This window comes from Aulonocara stuartgranti (genome assembly GCF_965226115.1).
Source record: "Aulonocara stuartgranti genome assembly, chromosome: 5".
In the NCBI taxonomy this organism is placed as follows: Eukaryota; Metazoa; Chordata; class Actinopteri; order Cichliformes; family Cichlidae; genus Aulonocara; species Aulonocara stuartgranti.
This window is the reverse complement of record NC_138943.1, coordinates 12,902,221-12,922,826: the sequence shown is the minus strand read 5'-3', so window position 1 is coordinate 12,922,826 and position 20,606 is coordinate 12,902,221. Positions and strand designations below refer to the sequence as shown.

Sequence of the window (20,606 nt, the reverse complement as noted above, 5' to 3'; positions counted from 1 at the left end):
CAATCATGCATGAAAAACTACATTCATCTTGTTAACATAGGGGCCATACTTTTGATTATGTGAATAGCTGGCAACCAAGAGCAGACTACGTGAGAGGTATAACATTTACAACAGTTATGTTCATTTTATTATATCTGTGTAACAAAGGGTTTCTCATGTGTATGCGTCACCAGCGACCATCCACTCAGGATCTTCTTTGTAATGCTTTTGTCTACTGTACAGCTGCATTAACCCAGCATCCAAAAAAAGACACTTAACTCTGGGTGACAGAGCTACATTGGTAGCAATTGAAACTAATGTTTTCATCCAGCTTGGTAAGCCATTAGATCCTTCTTTGCTACAGAGAGATGAAAATCACACCATAACTGCCTATTTTAACCGCAGTCAAATATGAAAAACAGTTACTTGACATAAGGCTATATTGCACTTTTTTTTCATTTTAATCCTTTTGATTTCATATCAAACAATGAGGCCAAAAAATATGTATTGCCTTCTTTTTATTCTGGGCTCTCAGGGGCCTCTCCAGTAAAATTGGTACATTTTCAAAACACTCTAGTCTCACTTTGGTTCTGAAATAAGCAAAAAATAAAAAAATTGAAATTAGATCAAGATGCACACATTACACAGTTATACAGTACACATGCATTGCAGGATTTTCATCAACAGCTTCACATGAGAGGTGATAGTGAGACCAGGGCCTCATTTTCATTTCATTTCCTGGCTCTCGTTTCATTTAAGCTTTGAGAACTTTGTGTCCATTTATTTAATTCCTTCAAATAGAATAAAGTAGTTGATATCATTAAAAGGGATTTGTGAAACCAAATCCATCAGGCATCTATTTTCATACAACTTTTCATATATAAGTCTTCTTTGTATAGCTCAGCTCCCGTTTCCCCACTCCCATTTTAATACAGATACAATGCTTTGTTCTATTATTACACTTTTGTATAGATCTGGTTCTCAGTTTCTCTGAAAAATCTTTGCACTAAGGTTTTAAAAATGCAATTAATGATCTAAAGAAAGATCTGCAATTGCAGTTTAATTTGCTCAGATGTGTTGAATATTAAATGAAATTCAAACTTGCCAACAAAAAGGTATATAGAAAAAAAATGCCTTAAGCATTGAAAATAAGGCTGAATATTTCTTAGTGCTAAAATTGCTTCAGGGAAATGTGGACTAATAATAACTAATGCAGTCATTTATTGAATTATGCTTCCCCTCAGTGTATATTTACAGTATGTACCTGCTCTCCTGCCTTCATACACTCCCTATCAGTTAGCCTATGTAAAACATCTGTTAACATAAGCTAACTAATTCTCAAAGATCATGACTTTTCAATAGAACTAAAGCATTAGCGATGCACAAGTTTTTACTGATGGATGTTGAAATGTGAAAGTCACCTGCAGGTGAACGTAAAAAGTTTCTGAAGATTTTTTTTTTTTTCATTTAAAAAGTCATTTATTTTTATTTTATACTGATCTTTGTCGAATTCTGCAGTTTCTCATTCTGTTTTATTTTAGATTGTCTGTTTGTCACATTTGCCTTTTTTATATTTCAGATAGGTTTCAAATATGCAAATCTGTCACTGGAGTGACATGTACAAATATTAATCAAAAAGCAAACACAAAAAAAACAACAACTTATGACTTGTTGTGCAATACTGCAAAATATTTTTTAGTACCAACAGGTGGTACTAACCTTTAAGTAAGACGTAATTTCCTGAAGAGTAAATATTTGAATCTCCAGTTAAACTAAACCCGACAAAGAATCCTTTGTAGTTTGGAAAGTTAACCAAACTAAACCACTATCCACAGTCTTGTCATTTGAAATGCACTGATTAAATATGTGTCACATCAAACTGAATTTTGTTTTAGCAAAATATCATATTTTTGTGACTGATAAAGGTATGAATGCGTGAGGGGTATGAAACACAGTAGCACTGCCACTAAGCCCATTTTCTACCTACTTATATCAAAATCTCGTGTGTGTGTGTGTTTATGTACATGTATATGTGTGTATTTGAACCTTGGAAATTATATATATATATATATATATATATATATATATATATATATATATATATATATATATATATATATATATATATATATATATATATATATATATATATATATATATATATATATATATATATTATATATATATATATATATATATATTATTAATTTTTTTTTTTTTTTTTTTTTTTTTTCTTTGAGAAGCCGGCCCTTTGCACCAAAAGCAGTAAATCCAATGAACATGAGTCCACCATATCAAATAACAATTCTACATTCTGCTTATTTAGACATGTCTAACTATCTCTCTACAAAATATTCCAATCAGAATGCTTATCAAATTAAGCTGAAAAACCTTATTGGATCCGCACAAGAATAGCCTGATTTCAAATGTCATATTGTCTACATTTGTTTATTTTTGGTTGGTTTTTTTTTTTTTGTTTGTTTTGTTTTTGGTTTTTTTGTCTTTTAATGAGAACAACATATCTGCAAGATTTGGATTCGAATATAGATGCAGCATTAAACAAAACAGGGCTGGATTTTGGGCTATGTAACAGTGACACATCTGTTAATGAATAGATACAGCCTTTTAGTTGGGGTCCAGGTCTAGCTAGGTCTTCTGGGAAAATAAGTTGTATTTTATTTATCCTTCTCCCCACATTCTGTCAACTGTTTGATCATGGTCTCTTTCCTTCATTACACCATATACCAGCCCTTCCTTTTTGAGAATGTACATGGGATTTTTTTTTTCAATTCGTAAAGAAGAAGAAAAAACATTTTTAAAAGAATTTGAAAGTTTGGGTTTTTGTTTGTTTTTCTATGGCCAATCTGTAAGCTACAAAAGTGTAAAATGTTTTTGTTTTTTTTTCTTAATAAAAAAAAAAATGTCTTCAGAAAATGAAGTCTGAGTTCCATGTGTCTAGAGTGGTATTTTTATGCACACATATCCACAGTTTGTTCCATTTAAGTTCAATTACCCAACCAGTGGGACTTATGTACCTAAATCCTCCTGACGACACAACCTCTAATCCCTCAAAGCCTGTAATACAAGCTTTAAGGTATTCAAACCAATGAGGGGGCAGCATACCAGCACATTCAGTGCTTCCTATGAGCCTTAAATATGTGAAAGTAATCATTTGGGTTGCATGACAATGCTCTGGGCGAGCCTAACCCTGCAGAAGTCTGACTCGGTTAGAAGACTTGGGTCATCTTAGAGATTTGGCTTACCGAGCTAGACTCTCCTTCATTGTTAGTTGTGGTAGCCACTTCCTCCACTTTCCTCTGCCTTCCACTTTCTTTCTTTCTTTTTGTTAAATAAACCTTTTTGAACAAATTGCATAAACTTCCCTCCTTTTGTATAACTATGACTCTGACATTATAGAGAGAAAACAATGGAAAGCTCTTTATAAGGTCAGAAAAATATTTCTAACACAAAATGACCTTTAACAGATTCAAATTGAGGCATCTGAATCCATATGCCCCAACCATTTGGATTGAGTTGAAGTCCAAGGTGGAAATTAAGAAGATTGAAAAGGCAGGTTAGTGAGACCAGTAGCCACAGATTGAAACCTCCAACTCTATAGATACACTCCACAGAAAGGTACAGGAAGATAGAGTAGACAGAGGAAAAACCACAAATTACAGTAGATGGAATTTACAATGTTAGTGACATGTAATCGTGTCCTATAAATCCATGGAGATTAAAAGGACTGTGGAAACTCACTAGTAGAGTTAACTAAACCGACCTCATAAGTAAAGGCCTCTATAAGCATGGATCATCAACTGTTGTTAGCTGCTGTGGTGAAATTCAAAACATGTTTCTTCCAAAACAGAAACAAACGTGTTGGCAACTTCAGTTAGTTGGACTGGATCAAAAGAAGACAGAGTTTCTCTCTTGGTTTCCACCCAATCTGATAAAACACAGTCATAAGTAGTATGGACAAGCAGACTTAAACATTGAGTGCAGAAGTTTAAGGTCACACAATCTGCCACAGACTGTGTGACTTTCAGAGTCCACCATGCAGAAACTCTCATGGCACAATCTCTTGCAAACGTGGCGGCTCCGTTGTGTGCTTTTTTTTTGGGTTTGTTTTTTTTAAATCTACAAATACAAATGTACTTGTTATGTTATTCACTTGTTATAAATACACGTGTTTCTGTGATTGTTGTATTTGCTTGCGTGCATGTTTTTAAGAAAAAAATTCTAAGCTTAAAAATGTATCACTCTCCTTCTGTGTACCCATTTTTGAATGAATGTCTGTCTAATGAGGTGAAGGTGAGGTGCTATGATTGGTTATTCTCAATCATTGCACAGGTAATGCAAGATTAATGTTTGGCTTATTGTTACCATGGAGTGTGAAACTCTGGTGGCCATCAGATATTCCATTTTCATTCATTTAGCCTTCATTGCCTTTCAATGTACAGGGTGAGCCATTTATATGGATACACTGTAATAAAATGGGAATGGTTGGTGATATTAAAGTCCTGTTTGTGGCACATTAGTATATGTGAGGGGGCAAACTCCTCAAGATAGGTGGTGACCATGGTGGCCATTTAGAAGTCGGCCATCTTGGATACAACTTTTGTTTTTTCAATAGAAAGAGGGCCATGTGACACATCAAACTTATTGGTAATGTCACAAGAAAAACAATGGTGTGCTTGGTTTCAACATAACTTTATTCTTTCATGAGTTATTTACAAGTTTCTGACCACTTATAAAATGTGTTCAATGTGCTGCCCATTGTGTTGGATTGTCAATGCAACCCTCTTCTCCCACTCTTCTCCCATTGATAGCAACACCGCAGGAGAAATGCCAGCACAGGCATCCAGTATCCGTAGTTTCAGGTGCTGCACATCTCGTATCTTCACACCATAGACAATTGCCTTCAGATGACCCATCCATCCATCCATCCATCCATCCATCCATCCATCCATCCATCTTCATCCGCTTTGTTCGGGGCCGGGTCGCGGGGGCAGCAGCCTAAGCAAAGAGGCCCAGACCTCCCTCTCCCCAGCCACCTCCTCCAGCTTGTCCGGGGGAATACCAAGGCGTTCCCAGGCCAGCCGAGAGATATAATCTCTCCAGCGTGTCCTGGGTCTGCCCCGGGGCCTCCTCCCGGTGGGACATGCCTGGAACACCTCACCCAGGAGGCGCCCAGGGGGCATCCTTGTCAGATGCCCGAACCACCTCAGCTGGCTCCTTTCGATGTGGAGCAGCAGCTGCTCTACTCTGAGCCCCTCCCGGATGGCCGAACTTCTCACCCTATCTCTAAGGGAGAGGCCAGCCACCCTTCGGAGGAAGCTCATTTCTGCCGCTTGTATCCGCGATCTCGTTCTTTCGGTCACTACCCACAGCTCATGGCCATAGGCTCCCTTCTCCCATCACTCGCGAACAAGACCCCGAGATACTTGAACTCCTCCACTTGGGGCAGGAACTCATCCCCGACCCGGAGTGGGCACTCCACCCTTTTCCGGCTGAGAACCATGGCCTCAGATTTGGAGGTGCTGATCCTCATTCCCGCTGCTTCACACTCGGCTGCGAACCGTTCCAGTGCGAGCTGGAGGCCCTCACCCGATGAAGCCAACAGAACCACATCATCTGCAAAAATCAGAGATGAGATTCTGAGGCCACCAAAGCGAAAGCCCTCCGCCACTTGGCTGCGCCTAGAAATCCTGTCCATAAAAATTATGAACAGAACCGGAGACAAAGGGCAGCCCTGGCGAAACCCATCACCCACCGGAAACGAGTCCGACTTATTGGCAGCAATGCGAACCAAGCTCTTGCAACGGTTGTATAGGGATCGAATGGCCCGTAGCAATGGGCCAGACACCCCATATTCCCGCAACACCTCCCACAGGACACCCCGAGGGACACGATCGAATGCCTTCTCCAAGTCCTTCAGATGACCCTAAAGATAAAAGTCTAAGGGGGTCAGATCGGGAGACCTTGGGGGCCATTCAACTGGCCCACGACGACCAATCCACTTTCCAGGAAACTGTTCATCTAGGAATGCTCGGACCTGGCACCCATAATGTGGTGGTGCACCATCTTGCTGGAAAAACTCAGGGAAAGTGCCAGCTTCAGTGCATAAAGAGAGAAACATACGGTGGCCCTGAGAGGCCAAACGGACTGCAACTTCAGAAAACACTTGCAAAGAGAAAAATGCTGCAAAAAGAAAAACACTGCAAAAAGAAAAATGCTGAAAAAGAAAAACGCAGCAAAAAGAAAAACGCTGCACTGCAATTTCAAGAAAAACGCTGCACTGCAACTTCAGAAAACACCTGCAAAAAGAAAAATGCTGCAAAAAGAAAAACGCTGCAAAAAGAAAAACACTTGGAAAAAGAAAAACGCTGCAAAAAGAAAAACGCTGCAAAAAGAAAAACACTGCAAAAAGAAAAATGCTGCAAAAAGAAAAACACTGCAAAAAGAAAAACACTTGGAAAAAGAAAAACGCTGCAAAAAGAAAAATGCTGCAAAAAGAAAAACACTGCAAAAAGAAAAACGCAGCAAAAAGAAAAACGCTGCACTGCAATTTCAAGAAAAACGCTGCACTGCAACTTCAGAAAACACCTGCAAAAAGAAAAATGCTGCAAAAAGAAAAACGCTGCAAAAAGAAAAACACTTGGAAAAAGAAAAATGCTGCAAAAAGAAAAACGCTGCAAAAAGAAAAACACTGCAAAAAGAAAAATGCTGCAATAAGAAAAACACTGCAAAAAGAAAAATACTGGAAAAAGAAAAACGCTGCACTGCAACTTCAGAAAACACCTGCAAAAAGAAAAACGCTGCAAAAAGAAAAACGCTGCAAAAAGAAAACAGCTGCAAAAAAAATGCTGCAAAAAGAAAAACACTGCAAAAAGAAAAATGCTGCAAAAAGAAAAACGCAGCAAAAAGAAAAACGCTGCACTGCAATTTCAAGAAAAATGCTGCACTGCAACTTCAGAAAACACCTGCAAAAAGAAAAATGCTGCAAAAAGAAAAATGCTGCAAAAAGAAAAACACTGCAAAAAGAAAAATGCTGGAAAAAGAAAAACGCAGCAAAAAGAAAAACACTGCACTGCAATTTCAAGAAAAACGCTGCACTGCAACTTTAGAAAACACCTGCAAAAAGACAAACGCTGCAAAAAGAAAAACGCTGCAAAAAGAAAACACTTGCAAAAAGAAAAACGCTGCAAAAAGAAAACAGCTGCAAAAAGAAAAACGCTGCAAAAGCACACAAAACACAACGGAAATAGGAAAAAACACAATGGAAATTTTTCAGGGGAGACAATAACCCGACAGACCAGTTGCACGAACCAAAACGTATGTATGGCTGTATCCCAATTCAGGGTCTGCAGCCTTAAAGTACGCAGCTTTAACGGTCCTCAAGGGCCGCGTACTCAAAGACCACTAAGGCCGGAAGTGCAAGGCTTGTAGGCTTGTGAAATGGGACGGTCTAGCCGCGCTGCCCAGGTTGCCTAGCAACCACGATACTAACAGCTGGAAACGTTTCATACAGCTTTGTTTGACAGAAATGAAGGAGAACATATTTTGTACATTTGTTTCTACACGAGCTTTATGTGATTTGATAAGTATCTGAGGCTGAGACCACAGGACTGTAAAACATGATTGTTGGGCTTCATTTCTGTACTGAACAGTCATTTTAAGATTAGCTAGTAAATAACAATTAGCTAAAGTCATCTCACTTTGGTAATATAAATATAATATGGCCAATATTATAGTTATTATATTAATCATTATTAGTTATTACAGCAGTGAGTTTGAACTCCATGTCAAATACTGAGCTTCAGTAAAGATTCAAGTTGCATTTATTTATATATCCTATCACCTTAAATCTTCACTCAAAGACAAGTATCTGTGACAGTGTATCTATAGATGTATTATGCATAAGAGACAAATATTGTTCTTTTAATATGTTGGCATTACTAAATTTGGCTCAATGCTTACATATATGTGTAAAAAGCAAATGTACGAGCTGTGATAACTGTTTCTGATAGAATGAAGAGTAGACTGATATATTAAATATTCCTTTATTGGGTGAGAAAATCATATCATGTCATAACTGCTTTAAGTCATACAGAATAGATATCGGAGCCTTAAACAGGCTGACTTCTGCTAAATGGATCAAACTGGGCAGAAAGTATACAAACACATAACATCCTTATAGAATATGATGTAACACTATAGATCAACTTACCTCAGAATATATAAAGCATATAAACAATTATAGCAATATGATGCAACAAACACAGCAGTACTACTAATCCAAAATACTCAAAGCTTCATAGAACTGAAACAAACATTTATTTTAGGTGCATTCTGCTGCTGATACATACTTTAGGTTTCTGAATATTAAACTTGCTTCTTTCATAGTGTGTAACTTGAAGACCCTGAGTACTTTCTCCCACACTGAAAACACTGGGATGATAAAATGATTTGAACATTACCTAATAAGACTGATTCAGGACAGACAGTTAGTTATTTTAAACTTTTCTAGCAGTCCTTCACAAACAGGGAACAGTCTGTCTATTCTCTCCATCTGTCAGCTGCTGCTGGCTCTTCCTCCTCCTCTTCCTCACACACTGATGAGTTTGTCCTGGTGGATCATCAGGGGTGCAAAGCCTCACAGATGATGTGCAGCAGTGGGTCCCTCAGTCTGTCCTCACTCTGGACACTTGCAGTTGTCACACATGGAAATCAAATGTTTGATAAGCTGCAGGATTCAAACACAAGTGTAACTTATAAATAAAATGGATATATGACTGACTTTAATTATCCATGAAATCATCACATTCTCTGTAAGATTAAAGTCAACTATCGAACGGTGTATAAAGTAAAGGCTTTAAAACAAAGTAAACGCTGAAAGTACAAAAATCGCTAATGTCACATAACTTTGCCAGCATGTGGCCAACAGTAATGTTTTAATGTTCTTCATTATTAAACATTTGCACATAAATAAGTGACATAATATTCAGTACTTGCTTTTGAAAGTTTACTCTTCGGCCGCTCCACTTCCACCGTTTTTTTTGGCAAAATTATCCACACCCCCCACTGCGCTATGAAGTCTCGGATATGTTGGTCCATGAAGTCTACATGTTACACCCCTGTAAAAAGGGGGAAAAGAATCACGAGAGTGATTATGACTTGCGTCTCTCATGCAGTCGTTTATTGCAGTGAAAATGAGCAGAAACGTTTCACATTCTGTACTGCTAAATGTCACATGGTGGAAGAAAAACACTAAATAATAAGCCGAAATACTGAAGTGCTTACTATACATATACTTGAGTAGGTTTCCTAATAAAATGGCTGACAATAGCGGCGTTTTTAAGCTCCTGCTGTTATCGTAATGGCCATTACACAGTACAAAACTAAGGCTCAAAACCGCCACGTACATGTGTACAAAACTGTAATATAATGTTTCTAAAGCTTACAAAACAATGAAGGGTTACCTTTTAAATATCTTAGCAGTGTACACATTGGAAATATATCAACTTTTAAACACATTTACCTGAAAACAGGGGGAAAAGAATCACAAGAGTGATTATGACTTTTGTCTCTCATGCAGTCGTTTATTGCAGTGAGGAGAACGCGCGAAAGCCCCATAGTGGAGAATAGAGACAATACTAATCGATCCCAGAAAAGGCTTACTAGCCAATCAGAGATGTATAGTTTGTTGTTCTCTTAAGTAACATGAAAGCCATTAATATAACATGAAAAATAATAAACTCTTAACCATTTTCTTACCATATTTATATTATTTTCCTCCTTATATCAACTGATATGAATTACTATTAACTGAACAATTTTATATGCAGTAGTCCTTCAACCTGTCACATACACCGCCACATCCTTAAAATTCAGGGAAATGAAGGACGCATTTGAGGGCCGCATTTTGAGCAGCCTTTGAATTGGAACAGCCTTCGTCGAGTCGCTGTGACTTAATCCACCTTAAAATGCGGCCTTCAAGGCTGCAGACCCTGAATTGGGATACAGCCTATATTCCAGATATCTGTAGTATTATTAGAATCATATGATTACAACACATTTACCTCTCCTCCACTTCTTTGAAATGTCTCCCAGTCCCAGTGCACTTGTTAGCATGTTTTGGTTCCTGCAACTAGTCTGTCGTGTTTTATCTCCCCAGAAACATTTCCATTGTGTTTTTTCCTATTTCCGTTGTGTTTTGTGTGCTTTTGAAGCGTTTTTCTTTCTGCAGCGTTGTTCTTTTTGCAGCTGTTTTCTTTTTGTAGCATTTTTCTTTTTGCAGCGTTTTTCTTTTTGCAGCTGTTTTCTTTTTGCAGGTGTTTTCTGAAGTTGCAGTGCAGCGTTTTTCTTGAAGTTGCTGTGCAGCGTTTTTCTTTTTGCAGCATTTTTCTTTTTCCAAGTGTTTTCTGAAGTTGCAGTCCATTTGGCCTCTCAGGGCCACCGTAGAAACACATCATTATGTAGCAATTTCAAATATCCAGTGGCCTTGAGGTTTCCATTGATGAAGAATGGACCCACTATCGTTGTACCCCATATACCACACCAAACCATCACTTTTGTTGTTCCAACAGTCTTGGAGGGATCCATCCAATGTGGGTTAGTGTCAGACCAATAGCGGTGGTTTTGTTTGTTAACTTCACCATTCACATAAAAGTTTGCCTCATCACTGAACAAAATCTTCTGTGTGAACTGAGGGTCCTGTTCCAATTTTTGTTTTGTCCATTCTGTAAATTCTGTGCGCCGATCTGGGTCATCCTCGTTGAGATGCTGCAGTAGCTGGAGTTTGTAAGGGTGCCATTTGTGAATAGTTAATATCCGCCGAAGGGATGTTTGACTAATGCCACTCTCCAGTGACATGCGGCGAGTGCTATGCTGTGGGCTCTTGCTGAATGAAGCTAGGACAGCCACTGATGTTTCTTCATTAGTGACAGTTTTCTTGCGTCCACATTTTGGCAAATCCCACACTGAACCAGTTTCACGAAAAAGCAGTTTGCTAACTGTAGCATGGGAGATGGGTGGTCTCGTAGGGCGTCTTGCATTGAAATCTGCTGCAATGACCCGGTTACTGCGTTCACCAGATATCAACACAATTTCGATCCGCTCCTCACGTGTTAACCTTTTCGACATGTCAATGGCTGTGAACAAAGAGCAACTTGTAAATAACTCATGAAAGAATAAAGTTACGTTGAAACAAAGCACACCATTGTTTTTCTTGTGACATTACCAGTAAATTTGATGTGTCACATGGCCCTCTTCCTATTGAAAAAACAAAAGTTGTATCCAAGATGGCCGACTTCTAAATGGCCACCATGGTCACCACCTATCTTGAGGAGTTTGCCCCCTCACATATACTAATGTGCCATAAACAGGACTTTAATATCACCAGCCATTCCCATTTTATTATGGTGTATCCATATAAATGGCCCACCCTGTATTTACAGTAGTGGTTTGTGGGAAATACTCCTAGCGTTTGCAGACCTGGCAGACTTTGTCAGCAACTTTATTTTCATCCATAACAAACATATTTAAGCTTTTGTTGGCTTCACAGAGGCAACCTGCTGAAAATGCTTAATCCAGTTTATACTTACCTAAAAAAAAAAAAAAAAAAAAAAATCTAAGCTCTTAACTACTAAAACCAAGGAAAAGAAAAAGGAAAAACATCAGGGACAAAAACAAAGCCCTCCTAAACTGAAGCTTGTTTCTAAACAATGTCACTAAGCAGCTCCGAGAATCTGCTGGAATCAACCTCAGTTTATGGAATATTTTGACCCAAACATCCGTTTCACAGTAAGAGGGTAAAGGCTCAGACATCCTGGTGATTAATAGAAGCTGGCTACTGAACACATTTTTCCCAGACTGTAATTTTCCTTCAATCACTATGGTTAAATGGGCCTTTTTTTTATTTAATCAACTAACTATTCCCATGAAAATATTTACATAAAAGCTTTATAAAATACTGGTTTGTGTATCCCATTTAAGCTTCAGCAATCAGAAAACACAGAAAGCTCTTTCAGGCACTGTTTGATCAGGAACAGTCATGGATCCTTCCTCATTTTACATTTAGTGATAATTTTGACCAGGAATGTATCATGGAGATATATCCATGCCGATTATGGTTATTGCTCTCATATGACTCAACAAAAACATAGAGGATGTTGGTGGCATGAAACTGCTGTACAGGGACATGAATGTTAATGCTTTTGTTTTGTTGCCGAGCTTTAAATAATTGACACTACAGACAAAGAAACACAGAGCTGTTATTTCCATTCCCTGTCTGGCCTTTTCCAAGAATAGACTTTTCTGTTGAGAATCTTTTTTTTCTGTTTTATCTTCAAGGCAGTTTTTTGGCATTGACACAAAGCAAAAACAAATGTGTTTTTTTGATTAGTGTTTCATGTTACTTTTGCCTTTTGTTCTGCTAACAAAAATAGAAGAGAACAGGAAATGGAAGGGCTCTGAGGGATGAGAAAAAAATCAAATGAGGACAGTTTTGATCCCAGGATGTTGTGGTCACTTGAAAGGGACAAGGGCACATCTTATGTACTTTTCCATAGCCTATCTTTGTATAATCAAGATTTGTGACCTGCATGCTGGAGGAAAACTACTCCAATATTGTTTTTTCACTGTAATACAAAACTTACAGATATGGAACTTCAGTCATCACAGGTCGTTTGCTTACTCCTTATATGTTTTATGTCCTCAGCTTTAAGCTATTTTCCACCACTGCTTTTGAATGTTTAAGCACATGTGAATATAACAAAGTGTGCACTGGGCACTAAAGTTCTACCCATATGTTATTGCTTACTATGTAAGCAATAATGTGTGTGCCTGACTGTGTGTATGCTAACACTTTTTTGCATGTTGTGTGTTAGATCTCTTACATAACAGTCGACTCATGGGAATAATTCCGTCAGCAAAAGCAAAATGTACAGTAGAAAACACTCTTGCATGTGCAAAAATACCCATGTTGTTTGTTAGAGTAAAAATGTACAGAGTTTTCAAAATAGAAATACAGACATAAACTGGTTCTAATACATGTCTTTTTTCTAAAAACGGAAACAAGCCTTTCAAAAGATCCATATGCATGTCTCAAGGAACCAAACCAGGATTGAGGTGCTGGAAACAGTACTAAAAGCTGAAAAGGTATATTGAAATCAAAAAGTTTTACAGGTTGAAACTGTGAGATTCTAGAGTGGGGTCAGTGACAGGGGCAGGCAGGTGATTTCTTCAAACACTAAGCTCCACAGCTGTCTCATCATCAATGTCTCTTTTAGAAACTAAGGGCAAAAAGCATCTGTACAGAAGAGAGTGACGTAAGTTCAGGACAAAACAGATTCAAAAACAGTTAAAAACACAGAGGAAACAGGAAGGGTCTCCCACAGGACTGGAACAAAAAATTTCTAGCTGGGAAACATCAAATGAGTTTTGAATCATCGGGTTTCTGGGCCGTTTTAGATGTACAATCATAGGATTAATGATAGGTGCCATGAAGATCATGGAATTATGGGTGCATTCCACCCAAGACAGTTTTGAGCTCCAGGTTGTTTAATTAGATGAAACAGTATATTGTGGGTTGCCTCCAACTCCTAATTGGTCCTTTCAGTTTTTGTTTAAGTCTGGAGATAGAAGAGAAGCAGAAGCTGGAGGTGAATTGAGGTGAATTGTGTACCCTGGTCAGACAACGTCCAGTGGAATGCCATGGAGACTGAGCATAAGGCTGAAGGCAGCTTGGGAAGGGCTATAAAATGAAAAGCCCTGGAAAAACAATTGATTAAAGTTGGGATGGTTGTGTTACCTGTTCATGGTTACAGATACTGTAGGTGATAAAAATCCAATACAATTTGGGACCATGGATGTCCAGCTAAGGATCTATGTAAATGAGCTGATAGACAACGGAAAGTCTGTGTTTTAAGCACAAACAGAGTAGGGACAGACACATGTTGTTACACATCCCTGACTAGGCCTGTCCACTAAAAAAATGTCCAGAGGAAAGTAATTGTGTGGTTACACCTGGGATAACAAGTGAACTTAGTAGTGTGAGCCCAATGAATTACCTGTAATCGAACTGATGAAGGCATATAAATCGTATAGGGTGGTCTACCTCCAGGATCAAGTCCATTCTGTTGGGCAGTATAACCATTAATTCAATCTCTTAGATAAGGGATCTAATAACACAAGATTATGTGCTCAGAAAAACAGTAAAACATAGAGTATCATGAAAGGCTGTCCAGTTTCACATTGGGGGACGTTTACTTATTTCACATTTTGTCATGTTACAGCCTTATTACATTGTGGATTAAATTAATTTTTCACCTCAAGATTCTACACACAATACCCCCATAAAGATATGAAGTGAAACACTTATGCTTGAAATGCTTGCAAATTTATTTCAAATTTCTGTCTCCCAGTAGGACGACTGAGTCCCCAGCCTGAGCACCCCCAAGTGTAGGTGGTAGAAATGTGATTACTCTGCTCCATTTTGTGCTTCTCTAGGAAGCATTACCTCCACTGCAAGTTTGCTTTGGGGTGAAGAACCAAAATTAAACCTGATCTCTTTAGTTGTAAAATGAGGTCTTGTTCAAATTCCCTGGATAGAAAATTTTTGCATATAAAGGTTTGATTTAAGGAGCTTATCCTGACCAAAGATAATCTCTTATGAATGTCCATTGTTTTCCATTGGTCACAAAGATTTACCAAAATAAACACAATCCACACATCCAACATAAAATTAGACATTTTATTTTTTTTCTTTGCAATCTTTTCTTTTCTCAAAAAGAGAAGTATAGCAGTACACTCTTTGTTTCTTAGAAAATGAAACAAACAAACAAACAAACAAACAAACAAACAAACAAATCAAAATGACAACAACAAAGTTATACGTTTTATTTTTCATTTTGTATTTTCTTCCTATATTTTGGAAGAGCATACTGTCATAGAAAAATACTATATTACATAGAATAGAACTTTACACAGTTTGGAAAAAAAATACACAATATCAATGCGTACATTATTAATAGCCCAGTCCAGAACCGTAGCAACTTTGACATCCAAACACATATTAGGCAAAAGAACAAATCAAAATATCTTTAAAAAATAAAGCATGAAACATAATTAAAAAAATAAACACATTAATAAAAAAAAATAGGAACAAAGACTGGAGACACTGACATTTCCTACTTTTGAAATGTGCAGCATGACATCATTTTCTCAGTTTCAAGTCATAATTACGCTGACTGCAACGAAGAAGTCAGTGTTTGTGTTTATCATTGAGCTAAATAGGTTAACTGGCTAGATATCGGAGAAGAAATTTAAGTTAGCTCATCAACAACTGTCATTAAACAGGCCAGTAAGCTAACAAGACATCTTATTGACTCATTGTATAGTTCTCAGCAACAAGCCTACTTATAGCTGGTTAGTTTAAGTAGGTTTGTTGCTGCTCACTTATTGTGGCAAGTTGTTAATAAAATGGCTATAAATAGCTGGTTTGGGTAGTTTTGCTGTCACAATTGTATTTGTTATTTATGTATAACTAATGGTCAGATTGGTAGGTGCTATAGTTTGCTAGTTGTAACAACTTGCTAGTGTTCAGCTAACATTATTTATCTGTTACTGGTAATTTTCTGATTTGTTGAGTTGACAAGAGGTGACAAGATAATGTAGTTTCCTTGCAGCCATTGAATGTTTTGCTACCCACAGTTTGCTGCAGCTGAGGCTCTCCAATTTAGACACTGCATGTTAAAAAACAAAACAAAATGCACACCAAAAATAAAAATAAAGAGCCAAAAGATTGATGTAATGTAACACAAATATTTGACTGTAGTCTCCCAACCAAAATCATGAGTACATGACTGGCTTACGTTGCACATTGACAACTCGTGCGGTAGAAAAAGCAACATGTGCTCTCTCCCCTACAGGAACTTGTTATAGAAGCATAAAGTAATTACCCAGTAACATTTACCTAGTTTGGCTTTCCTTACTGCTCAATAGCCATGAACTAGCATCCTCTGGTCAGAAGGTGAATCGCCCTTTATTTAAGCTGTACGACAAGATTAACCATGTTTACATGGTATATTTGTGAGTGACTGAGCAGGCGTGGGCTTGTGAAAGGGCTTTACTTTAGCTGATGATGTAATATATGGTGGATTATGTAATAACTTATCTAATGTACTGAAATCGCTTAATGGGTTCAGGGGAGTAATGCCAACAAGCTAGTCTAATAAAATGTGGTACATTACCATTAAATCTTCACATGAACATTTTTATTTTCCCCAAAATCGAAAAAGCACAGGGAATTAAATAACATTTTTTGTATTATAAACTTATCCGCGCGGAACAGTTGTTACGGTTCTGGATTGGGCTTTAAACTGACATTTGACCCAAAAATGCATAGGGAGTATACATGGCCACATACATACATAAAAGAAAAAAACAAACAAACAAAAAAACAATTCAGAAGGCTTTTCTCAGCATTTTCATTTTTTGTTGCTTTACAAAAGTTTGTTCCATTGTACATGAAAATACTTACAGTGCATGGTATTCAACAGTGTGCTTTATATTCAGCAGTAAGTGCTTGGAGAGAAGTAAATGTCCCTTTTTTGTATGTGTGTTGAGTTTACACTATTTTAAGCCTTTTCCGGTTTTTGGAAATAAAAATATAAAGGCCCACAATCCTTTAAAACCTCACTACTGTACAATGAAATGTACACAAATTAGTTTACACACACACACACAGACACATACACACAAACACACACACACCTTTGAAACAGTGTATGCCCAGAAGTAGTGGACATTTTTTGCACATACATGTATTAGACAGAGAAACGTTGACAAATAGAAGTCTTCTGTATATGTTTTGTTATTCACACCCATACAGACATGGAAATTCTTATAGGGTGCCGCTGAATTCTGTTACATAACAACATAAGAAAATGGTAGGAACAGGGGTTGTGACTCTCTCAAAGTTGAGTTTTTTTTGTTAGTCTTGTCGAAAAAAAAATGCTGTTCTATTACTCACTTATAATAATATCCTTATACTGACGATGTATCCATCATATACTCCATATAGTTTTGTTCACCATAATTCATGCTAATATGTGTACACACACAAGTGTGCAAAGGATGTTTAGATTTGTTTTTTTCCTCAAAAAGGACAAAACCTTTATCTTGCAACTTGCGCATTTATAAAATACTGCAGTAAAGTATTTAAATGTTAACTTTTTTTTTTTTTTCTAAATGACATCAGAAACAGCAGTATGTGACATTACGTGATGGCAGAGCTTCAGTTCATCCTTTGTCATTTTTTTTTTTTTTTTTTTTTTTTTAATAAATAGGACAGGGGGAATGAATGAGAGAAAGAGGGGGAGAGAAAGAAAGAAAACCAAAGGGGAGAAGAGACGGTGAGAAGGGGGGGAAGAGAGAGAAAAAAAAAAAGAACTCCTGGGTCACCTGTATGGAGAAAAAAAAAAACAAACAAAAAAAACAAACAGAGGAGACAGCAAACAACAAAGAGCAACATAATAATAGAGAAAACAAAGCACCATCACAATAAACTAGCTAGTCATAGATATCAATATTTACTAAATAATAAACGATATTGTGCAGCACGCAAGATAGACAGCGCACAGTGTGCTTTGAGGTAGCAGCCAAGAAAGCTTTAGTCCGCGTCTGTGAATACCCATGTGTGCATACCTGTGTGGATCAGCATGCTTGCATTCCAAAGGTTTCTCCATGTAATGATCTGCTAGGGAGTGTGGGGGGGCCACAGCCCCGTCCTCCAGGGTGTGAAGCGGGTATGGAGGAGATCAAAACTCCAGACATCCAGAGGCCCCCAGAACACAAGAGACCATGGAAGACCAACAGAGGGGCAGCCGCGCCACTGTTCCAGTAAGAGCTGAGGAGAGTCCCAGATGAGGGCTCGCCCAGCAGCCGCGGAGCAGAAGTCAGGGGGAGTTGCAGTGACGCGCCCGTGAGCTCCGCCGGCCCCCAGCTGTGCCTGAGTGACCGAGCCCCAGGCCGAGAGGCCGGGGGCACCCCACCTCCAAAGGGGCCCGAGCGAGCCCCAGGCCCCAGGCCCCGACAAGCGGCCGCCAAGGAGTGAGCCGGTGTGTACCCGGACGCCCACCCCCAGACACAAAGAACCACCAACACACCGACACCTGAGGGAGTCCGCCACCGGCAGGGGAAGTGGTGGTGGGTGGAGATAGGCCTCCAAACCTTGGAGGGCCTGAGGTGTCCCCAGAGAGGTGGCGTCTGATACCCAACCTGACATATAGACACAGACATACAGGCACACACAGACACAAACATCCATTCCCACCCTCATGCTCTCATATGCACTCACTCCACACTCAACCAACGTGGAGACAGACATAAAGAGACGCTGTACACACAATCACACTCCCCAAGCGTACTCTACAAACCGGGTCTAGGTACCCTTGCCCCTGGAGGGGGGAATTGCACCCAGACCCAGGTGGTGTTACCCTTTTCCCTGCGGTGGGGAGAGGCAGACCACCCCGACTCCGCAGCAGCAGGGAGGCCCCACACCCCAGACCGCAGTCGGACGGCCAACTCCTCCTACTAGCCCTCCCGCTCCAGCAGGCCGCAGAGAATGGGGGTGGGAGAAGACTCCAAACCTCCCTCCACCCGCTCATTGTAGTGTTGATGCATATGTGTTCTAAGGTGCAATTAAAACCCAGGAGGGCATGGAGCTACCTGCCAAGGAGCAGCAGGTAAGCGCATAGTCCCTCCTGCTAGCCCTCAATGACTAAGTGTATTTAAAATTGAGAGGTGGGCAACGACGTCAGGGGTGAGGTATACACCCTGATGGTAATTTGGACTCCGTGATTGTGCCCACCCCCAAGATCCTATATGTATGTGTAATGAGAGTGTGAATAATGTGAATGTCTAAGTTGTGGGATAAAATTGAGGCAGAGGCAGCCAGAAGGGGACGGGGGGGGGGGGGGGGGGGTAGCCTCCTCTGCACCCTGGTGACATACCCCCACTCCAAGGCCCTGCATGTGTGGGTGGTTGTGGAGGAGCGGGAAGAGGGAGGCAGCTGGAGATGGGGAGGGAAGGAAGGGAGGGGCAGGTAACCCCTCCCTGGGGCCAGCTCCCCCGCTGACCCCAGTAGGCACTCCCACCCTCCGCGACCCGCCAGGGAAGGGGGGCCCAGGCCCATCAGACCGGGGCCCAGTGCAGTAGCGCCCTCCGGCTCCACAGAGCCCTGGACAGTCCACCCAACCCCACCACAGAGAAAACTGCACCCACCCCACCATCCACACATCTTCCAGACTACATAAGACGGTAAACGCCCAGGCTGAGATCTTCCTCCACCTCTCCTGTATCTCCCCCTCCTGCAGAGAGTTCCTGAAGAGAAGAAAGCTCCTGCAAGATGTGACCATCCCCCCCACCAGTTGAAGAGCCCCCCAGGCGGCTCGACGCACCGGCGGCACCCTGCTCCAGGGCCGGGCCCCCATGCACCCACCCGCCCACAACCCCGGCAACACACCAACCAGGACCCAAGCCCCCGAGGCCCGGCCCGGGCCCCAGCCCAGAGACGGAGCGCCCCCAGAACCTCACGCCCATCCCGGACCCACCCAGGGGCAGCCAGGTTGCCAGGTCAGTAACCCACGTCCGTCAGCACAGACCCTCCCCTAGCCCCGCTGCACGCAGCCGCGAGGAAACAGTCACCGGAGAGCCAACAGAGCCCCCAACCGGACGTGACCGCTACCCCGGGTTGAGCCCCCCAAGGAAGATGCCTCCGGGGAACCCCCCGACGCCCTAAGCCTGTCCCTACCCCCTCACCAATCACAACAGTGAAGGCGGGACCAAACTATGACCCCCCACCCCCACTAGGTGATGGAGCTGATAAAAGGGGCCCAGAGCAATTGATCTAATGTGGTGGCAGAGGCTGTGTCAAGACTAATGTAATCTAATAGATAATTTCTATATTGGTTAGAATTAAGATTATTTTTATTTTTCCAGTTCATGAGGACTGTTTTCTTGGCTATGCATAGGGCAGTGAAGATCATATGGGCTATATTCTTTTCTGAAGTGACATTATCTAAGCTGCCCAGTAGACACACTAAGGGGGAAGTTGGAATGTTACATTTCAGACACTTTGATAAGTCTTCACATATCTCGCGCCAAAACTTTTGCACTGGTGGACAGAACCAAAGAGCGTGGATGTAATTGTCTGGTGTATTGCCTTGACAGTGTGAGCAGTTGTTGGAAGATGTAAAGCCCATCTTGAACATCCGATGACCTGTATAGTGCACTCTATGAAGTATTTTGTATTGTATTAATTGCAGACTGGGATTTTTAATTAATTTAAAAGTTTTTAAGCAAATCTGAGACCAGAAGTTTTGGTCTAGGTTGACTGATAAATCTGCTTCCCACTTTGCAGTAGGAAGGGATATTGATTCATCTAATTTAGAAAGTGTTCTGTATATTTTAGATAATAATTTGGGGGATTTAAGAGTAAGAAAATGTGCCGCACTTAGTGGTGTTTGTAATTCAACTTGACTGAGGTTAAATTTCTTTTTTACTATGGATTTAATTTGTTGATATTCTAAAAACCTTGTCTTGTTGATCCCATATTGTTCAAC

General features: G+C 40.0%; 1 protein-coding gene across 1 annotated transcript in view; it reads left to right on the top strand.

Moving 5' to 3' along the window:
- The window catches only part of LOC309707366 (uncharacterized protein), a gene marked incomplete at its 3' end in the record, with an annotated part of 455,076 nt that overhangs the window by 154,977 nt on the left and 279,493 nt on the right, over window positions 1-20,606 (top strand). The window lies entirely within an intron of this gene.